The following is a 6,738-nucleotide window of genomic DNA, read 5'->3' on the forward strand; positions in this document are numbered from 1 at the left end:
AACATGAAGATAAAACCGCAAATATGAGGCTAAAGGGGAATCATAATAAAAGTGGGAAACGAAATATTTATATTCTAACTACATAGATACTGACTTTAAACACGTGGCAACCAACAATTTGCACTTCTCAAATATTATTATTTGGGCTTCGAAATGAGACTAAATGAGCCTTAGTATTGTATCTCAATAATAGACTATAAATAGAACCCTTAAGATTAAATATAAATAAGTCCTTCCATAAGAAGAAATCAAATCAACAAATGCTATCTTCTTTTTCACATATTTTGCACACTCAATTTCTTTGTTTTTAGCTCTTAGCTCGATTTTCTTCACTTTTTCATAAATTTGCCGTTGAATCTAATATCCAACTAAACATTACACGAGTCTAAAATTATATTCACCGCGCATAGCGCGGGAGGTACACTAGTAATTACTTAAAAAACGTATCGTTAGTAGCATGGACTTTATAAATTTTGTAATTCTCACGTAATGTCATTTTCTAGTCGAATTGAAACCAACACGATAACAAATAAATACATTGTACATCCATGTGAGGAAAGATAGATAACATCTCACATTCTATTATATATATATATATATATATATATATATATATATATATATATATAATTTTATGATTTATTAAAATTTGAAAAAATAATCTTCTTCGTATACTTTTTATTTCTTGATATTATGTGTAGGGATTTTAGGAGTCCGAAATTGCACCTAATCAAATTTTGATAATTGAGTTTATAATAAATATTTATTTATATTTAATTTGGGCCATAGGATGTGTTTGACTTATTATAAAGTATATAATTTTGGACCTTGGTATGGGTTAACGGGCTAGGTATATGACTTATTTAAACTTATCTGATAATATATCAGTATCTGATTAAATATCTAATAAATAGTTATAATAGCGAATTCACAAAAATAGTTCCAAAAAATCTTTATAAAAATTAATGGTTTCTACCAAGGAAATCCTGTGGAAAACGGTTTCACTATTCTTCTTCTTTTCTGAAGACTTGCGCAAACAGTTTCACAATCTGATCGTCTAAACAATCTCATTCTCCATCTTTTTGTACTCCACTATTTTTCTTCATCTTCTTTCTACACCAAGCAGAAACTCTCAGGTATATCTCTCTACTTTTCAAGGTTCGATAGACTACAAAGTTGTTTTTGAGAAAGGAAGAATTTTGGTATGATCTTAATTTTATTTATTATTTTGGTTTACAAATTTTGATTCAGCGTATGAAAAGTCGTATTTGTTGAGTATTTTGCACATGTCCCATCTTTATCTTTTTAACTGCAATTACTCATTTCTACATAACCCCACAATTAATTCAATCATAGTCGTTCATTTTCACTTAACACATTATCTACCAACTTTTTCTTAAAATTTGTATCATCTCATATGTGATATTCTCTTAGAGGATAGAGGGAGTATATGAATTGGTATTTTATTTATAAAATTTTAAAATCCCTAAGTTATGGTTTAACAAGGCGAAGATGATTGATCTTCTTATGTGATTGATTTCTTTATAATTGGGAGTGACAAAACTTTCTCTAATTCCTAAATTTTATTATTATTATTATTATTATTATTATTATTATTATTATTATTTTTTTTTTCGTGAGCTCCCTCAATTGAATCTAATCATTGTTTTTTACCATATGAGATGAAGTTTTACAGTACATGCAAGAATAGGAAGGATATGTTTTACTTTTGTCTGCATAGATTTTAACTAGATTAAATTAGTTAAGTCAAAAGTATATAAATTTGGCAAGTTTCTGGTCGTCCTAGAATGTATAATTTTGCTTTAGCTTCTAATAAATTTTTAATTGTGACTTATTAATCGGGTACCCTAGGTAAAATTGTTGCGGGTGGCGTCTTTCGTGACAAGTGGTGTTGGGTTAGGAGATGCTTTCACTTTAAAGGAGGGATTGGCTTTTCTTTTGAAGTCGAGCTTCTCACCATCATTAATTACCCATGCTCAAGGATGGCTTCACTTGTGGATTGAGTCAGAGTCCGCATATATTGTCCGTTTGTTGACCTCTAGGTCTCCCATGGTCCTATGGAGGTTCGTCGTTTCTTGAAAAAACACCCTTAATCTGCTTTCTGATTTTCATCTTCAAGTTAGCCATATTTTTTGCAAAGGAAATAAAGCTGCAGATATCATGGAAAACAATAATATGCAAGAGAGCTGGTGGGCTCGTGAAATTGATGTTATAAAAACTGCCGTTCGCATGGATATTTTGACTCACAGTCATATTCGTAAAGTGGTGTAATTCTTGATGGTTCTAAGCGGATCGCATTTCTTCTTTCTCCTGGCGGATTCGGCTCTGTTGCTAATTCGTGGTTCTTTCTTCTCCATCTTGTCCAGTAGGACAATTTGGTCTGGAGCTTCTTGCATTCTGATATTGCCCCTCCTTGTTTCGAGATGCAGGTCAGCGCCATTTTCCTTGAATGATAGCGAGCTTTGGGTCTGGATTTTGGTTGAATAGGTAGCGGGCATCTTTGGTTGCTTGCTGTCGTGTGGTAGATTTCTCTTCTGGGGACGTTACCATAGGTTTTGCTTGGGGTTCTTGCTTTGGGGAGCGAGATTCTCCTATTTTGATCTTCGAGGTTTGCGAATTTACTCTTTTGGCTCGTCACTTTGCTTGTCTTTGGAAGTTGGGCAACTTCGTCTTGTTGTATTAGTTGCTTGCCTTTATTTATTTATTTATTATTGGTGGTTTTGTGCACGGACCTTTTTTTAGCGTCTTGGTGCGCTAAGTGCTAGGGTCGGTTGGGCTGAGTTCGTGCTTGTTGCAGCTCTCCTGCGGGTTGCCCCTCTAACCTTTTTTCTAAGTCTCGGTAAGCTGAGCTCTAGGGTCGAGGGGGTTCATCGCCTTCTTTTTTGCTCGTCACTGCAATCTTAGTAAAGCCAAAATCAGGGTGATGGTTACTCCGAAGCGCTAGTTTGAGTTTTGCCTTTGTTGTAGTCAGGTTTTTTGGCGATGGTAAGCTTCATGTGATGGTTAGTCCGAACTCATTATTGCTTGTGTTTCTTTAATTTGTGTTGTTATTTACTTTTCTTACACGTACTATTTTTCCTCTTCTTGAGGTTTTAACGACGCCCGACCCTTAGTCTGCTTCCTTTGCTTTCAAGGGGTTTTTACGCATTTTTTTCTTTTCTATTTTTTTAGATTAAGGTTTAGTGATTATATTTATTTGATTAGGTGCGGTGCAATTAGAATCTCTATCCCCCAGTTAAACGTTAGTTAGGTTTTATCTCCAAGAATTGAAGGTGGGGTAAAGTAAAGAGAATTCTTTTATTTCAAGTTAAATGCCGCAAGAAAAATGTTGAAGTTCTTTATTTTGTGAAAGTGATTTTATGTCCAATGTGCTATGATATGATATGTGGGAATTATCAAAGGGTGTTATAGTCTTTTAAACTTAAAATGACTATATAACTTATCTATTATAAACTAGGGCTATAAAACTTATGTTTTTATGAAAGGGGGCTATAATAAGATTTTCCTCATATGATATATGAATTCCACAAGAAAATGTTTACTTGTGTTATGATATATGAATGAGGTTATGATCTAAGCTAGGGCTGGGAATTTCGGGTTCGGGTAATCGGGTACCCGATACCCGACCCGAAAAAATCGGGTATCGGGTACCCTATACCCGATTTTTTCGGGATCGGGTACGGGTTCGGGTAGTTAGGGGTTCAAAAAATCGGGTATCGGGTATACCCGATCGGGTATCGGGTATACCCGAAAATACCCGATTTTTTTAATTAATTTCAATTTTAAACTATTTAAATTATTTAATTAAATTACATATGAAAATGAAATCTAAAACTAAATCGCAATTCATCCCTAGAACTGTGAACTCCCTTCCCTCCCTCCCAAGTCCCAAATCGCAATTCCCAGCCCTAGAACTGTGAACTCTCGGCTCTCACGTCCAGCCCCGGCCGGCCGCCACTCGCCGTCGCCCCTCCCCCCTCGCCAGTGCAGCAGCCGTTCCGCCTCCGGCCTCCCCAGTCCGCGACCCTCGCCTCGCCTGTGGCAGCAACCGTTCGCCGCCAGCGGCGCCGGCCTCTCGCGAGTCGTCCCCAGCCAGTGTGAGTCCCGCCCGCCTCCCAGCCTCGCCCGCCCGTCGTCGCCGTTCTCCTCGCCTCGTCCGCCCGCAGTCGCCCAGTTCTTCTTCTTCTTCTTCTTCTTCTTCTTCTTCTTTAATACAAATTTCCTATGTCAATGTTGAATAATTGAATTTGCTGCTTTGAATAATTGAATTTGGTCCTTGAATTTCACTGTTAATGTTGAATTTCGACTGAATTTGCCGATTTGAATTTGCTGCCCTGGTTTGAATTTGTCGATTTGAATCTTTGAATTTGCCGATTTGAATCTACCAACTGAGCTATGTTTTCGGGTAATTTAGGGTACCCGAATACCCGATTCGGGTACCCGAGTCGGGTATTAGGGTACCCGATTTCAAAATCGGGGTCGGGTTCGGGTAGTGGATTTAGGGGATTTTCGGGTTCGGGTACCCGATTTTTTCGGGTAGGGTACCCGAACCCGACCCGATTCCCAGCCCTAATCTAAGCATAGTAATATGCCGAGTTTATGTTCCTGTGCACAGTGAAGTGATATGTCTCATATGTTCATACTTACTTAAGTGTTGTATTGAATTGTGGTTGAAGTTATGTTTCATATTTTTTTCTCTTGTTAGTTGAGCAATTTGTTGGTTTATGGTTGAAATTATACTTTTATTTTTCTTATGTTATGTTGCACGTTTGGACAGTGAAAGTATGTTATGAGCCCCCCTCACTGAGTATATTCAAATTACTCCCCCCATTTTATTTAAAACCCTTTCAGGTGAGGAGCAAGGAGATGTGGATGGATGTGTGTGGCACGTAGAATATGTTTTTTATGTTTAGTTACTGTTATTAAAGAACTTCTTGTTGTTTAAGAAAAATTAGGATTTGAAGTTTAGCTTATTTTTGTTGGTAAAGTTTCTAAGTTACAAGTGGTTCATATTTGACCTTCGCAGATTATATTAGGTACATTGGTAATCTAGCCTTTTATTTTCTATACGGCGTGTGGTGCTTTCTAGAAATCTTATTCTAGTGGTTTTAGTTTGATTATGGAGTTAAATATCATGATTTGAAATTTAGATGATTTAAGTGTTTTACTATTTTTTTTTAGAAAATGGTATTTGAAATTTGTTCAAATTTATGTATACATTCATGGTGTTACATTTAGTAAACGATGTCAATAGCTGCTGTGAATACTTAAGTTTTGTGTGTGCGAGATTCATGTGTACGGATAGGTGATATTTTCAGTTGCTTCTACCCATTCTCGAAGATAAAAAAAAAAAACAAAAGATACTACTATAAAAGAAAACTATAAAAACTACTCATTTTCAGCTTAAAATGACAAAGTTACCCTTACTTAAATTCACAAATTTTGCTTAAATTGTAAACTTTACTCGACATAATCTACCAATGCAAGTCGAGCATTAGTGCTAAATGCACTTATGCTTGACATGCTCGACCTCTGCGAGTTGAGTATATCGAACATTAGTTATTTACGATAAAGACATTAATGCTCGACATGTTCAACCTCTGGGAGTCGAGCATTAGTGGTAAATCCACAAATACTCGACATGTTTAACCATCACGAGTCGAGCAATCGAGCATTCTTAGAAATTATACTAATACTCGATATTTGTTGATTGTGAGTTGAGCATCAGTGGTCGAGCATCAATGCAAAATATACTAATGCTCGACATAAGGGTAAAAAAAATCTTAAATGGGTATAATTTATATATTTTGTAAAATATGAGTATTTTTTTAGATTTTATCATTTAGATGCGATCTCTCTAACCCCAGAGCTCATAAGTTATATGTTCATAATGTGACATTACCCTTTAGCCCTAGAAGGTGTTTAGTCTTTGGGTTAATAATTGCTTCTACCCATTCTCATAGACAAAAAAAATGAAAGATACGACTATAAAAGAAAAACTATAAAACTACTCATTTTTAGCTCAAAATGACAAAGTTATCCTTACTTAAATCACAAATTTTGCTGAAATTGTAAACTTTGCTCGACATATTCTACCAATGCAAGTCGAGCATTAGTGGTAAATCCATAAATGCTCGACATATTCAACCATTATGAGTCGAGCAATCGAGCATTCTTAGAAATTATACTAATACTTGACATTTGTCGATTGTGAGTTGAGCATCAGTGGTCAAGCATCAATACAAAATAAGCTAATGCATGACATAAGAGTAAAAAAAATCTTAAATGGGCATAATTTATATATTTTGTAAAATATGAGTATTTATTAAATTTTATCTTTCAGAATGTGTTGGGACACAAAAATATATATCCAACCTCCTTATTTTGATGATACCAAAACTGATAGAAAGTCTATCTAGACTAATACTCTTTTCTAGACATATAATTGAACAATTTTCATTATAGATTTCCCCAAAAAAACACCTGAATCAGATGAGGTAGTTACGGTTACTCAGCGACTTCCTCAAAGTGAGATTCTCGATCAGATCGCCGATCTGATTTCCACCCTTGCTGCAGTAAAAAGGAACTCAGCGACTTCGCACGCAGGCGTTTCGCACATCGCCGATCCGCCCGATCCGACTCATCGCCGATCCAGCAGCGCCTCCAGTCGGAGCTCGGCGTGGCGGAGAGATCAAGCAGCAGTCGAACATTTACTGT

General features: G+C 36.0%; 1 long non-coding RNA gene across 1 annotated transcript; it reads left to right on the forward strand.

Moving 5' to 3' along the window:
* The first annotated feature begins 893 nt into the window (after nucleotides 1-893).
* LOC130988824 (uncharacterized) lies at nucleotides 894-3,139 on the forward strand. Its single transcript, XR_009090206.1, has 2 exons — nucleotides 894-1,136; nucleotides 1,873-3,139. It is a non-coding gene; the product is annotated as an uncharacterized LOC130988824 (long non-coding RNA).
* Nucleotides 3,140-6,738: the final 3,599 nt, after the last annotated feature.

Source organism: Salvia miltiorrhiza, chromosome 6, assembly GCF_028751815.1.
Source record: "Salvia miltiorrhiza cultivar Shanhuang (shh) chromosome 6, IMPLAD_Smil_shh, whole genome shotgun sequence".
Taxonomy (NCBI): Eukaryota; Viridiplantae; Streptophyta; class Magnoliopsida; order Lamiales; family Lamiaceae; genus Salvia; species Salvia miltiorrhiza.